This window comes from Tupaia chinensis, unplaced genomic scaffold (assembly GCF_000334495.1).
Source record: "Tupaia chinensis unplaced genomic scaffold, TupChi_1.0 Scaffold142134_1, whole genome shotgun sequence".
Taxonomy (NCBI): domain Eukaryota; kingdom Metazoa; phylum Chordata; class Mammalia; order Scandentia; family Tupaiidae; genus Tupaia; species Tupaia belangeri.
The window spans coordinates 152488-154713 of record NW_006201985.1 but is presented as its reverse complement, the minus strand read 5'-3'; positions in this window follow the sequence as shown (position 1 = coordinate 154713).

Here is a 2226-nt window from a genome sequence, read left to right as displayed (position 1 = left end):
AGTTGGCGTGTAGAACTCAAAAAAACTTTCCAAAAAAAAAAAAAAAAAAAAAAAAAAGAAAAGGAAAGTGAGAAATCTCCTCTAGGGCGGATGGCCATGCCACAATCCCTTCTCCTCCATTTTCCTCTTAGGATTTTGGGCACACATGCACATGTGTCTGGAGTATTTCTCAAGCCGCTGGATCAGGACATGAACCACAGAGTCAACCATGTAGGTTTCAATGCCTTTATGACCATAGGAACTGCTGGTCCAATAGTTACTGAGTAGATAATAGATTTATACTTTGCTGTATATTTATTCTTTCAAGTTTTTCCCATAGCTCTGTGATTTAAATGCCTTCATTAAAGATGAATATCCTGAAATTTAGATCTGATATGTAATTTTGAAGTTAAGAAACAGAAATGATACAGAGAGTGAATGCCAAAACCTGCATTTAAAACTATAATCAGGCAGAGCTGCAAGTGGGAGAGTGCCTCTACACAGTAGCTGAGGCCACAGAGGGAGCCTGGATGCAGTTCCTGGCCTAACCTGAACAGGCAGGGCTGGTGGTGCATGCCTGTGGTCTAGTGAACTGGGAGGATGGGGTAAGAGAATCGTGACATGACAAGACTGTCAAAAATACCTTTCTCTCCTACCATACCATACTTCCTCTCTGTTATAACCACCTTCCCCAAAGAAAAGCATAATCAGAAAAATATTTAACAAATACGGGTTTTCAATAGGCACATAAAATGAACATAAGCTACACTTTAAGTCCTCCATATCCATCTCCTTCCTCTACTTCAGTGTTGTGCTTTGTGCTATTTGTTGAACATATCCAATTTTTCATATCTTTATGCCTTTGCATGTGACAACATATCTACCTGCACACAACCCCTCCTCCAAATGACTGACTCCTGATCCTCAGAACTCTATTGTTTGATAATACCAGATAGGATTGGTCAAATTCATGTTCTTATATCCTTTAAAAACATTTTAACTATTCAGAAATTTCAATTACCAATTTATCTCAGTCTGTAAGCTTCTTCAGAGTATTGACTCTCTTCATTATCCTTTTTGTGTTTTTAATTTGCTAGAGGGTATATGCATTTACCAGAGTGAGAGATGGCCACACTGCAATTCCTTTCCCTCCATTTTGCCTTCTGGGATTTTGGACACACATGCACACACGCCTGGCATGTTTCTCAGGCTGAAGGATTCAGGACTTGAATCTCACAGTCAGCCATGTGGAATCCAGATGTCTTAACTACAATGCCATCAGATGATCCATTTTATTTATTTTTATAGGAAGAGACCCAGTGTCCATCTAGGATAAGCTATCTATATGTGCTCTGTTTCTTGTTTTGTTTTTGAGAGAGATTTTTGCTATAGGGCACATGTGCTTGTTGGAGAGACAGAGAGACAGAGAGACAGAAAGCAAGAAATCACGCCCCCCCCCCCCCAGGGGGGGTTAGCCACACCATGATCCCTTCTCCATTCTCCTCTTGGGATCTTGGGTATGCACTAACATGCACCTGGCATGAGTTTTAAGTCACTGGACCCAGGACTTGAACCACAGTTGACCATGTGGAAACCCAGTCACATAAACATTATGCCATCTGCTGATCCCTCTATATGTGCTTTGGGACAACTGACTAGATAAATGAATACACAAATTTGACAAAGTTCATTTTTTTGGAGTTTTCAGTCATCATCAGCATTTTTGCTATTTTTTCAATGACTTCCCTTCCTTTGTCAGAACTCCATTTACACTTGAAGCCCCAGTTCATGTGTATTGTGTAATGTCAGTGGAGAGGATTGGGAAAGAAAAGGAAGCAGAAGTAAAAGGGCTTGCTGGTTTCCCAGAGAACTTCCGGAACTACCGAGGAATAAGGGCTGATGCCATCTCTCTAATGTAGAGACATTGTGGAAGATGGTGGTTCAAGCTGGCCCACAGACTCCTTGCTACTCCATCTAACTCCTCTCCTGGGGCATCCCTGTGTTAATAATTTCATTGACCAAGGAATAGGAACCCACTTTCTAAGTCTTTTGTAACTAGAATTGTCCTTAAAAAGTCGCGTCTGCTAGTGCAATCTTCCTTGTAAATATTTCACCAAGGCAAGTCTTCCCTGAGTTAATTAGAAGAAAAATCAATACCCAGAGGAGGTATATGTCCTGTTGATGCTGCAAGGCCCAGAAGGCTTTAGAGGATGGAATTGAAACAAACAAACAAAAAACTGGGTAATG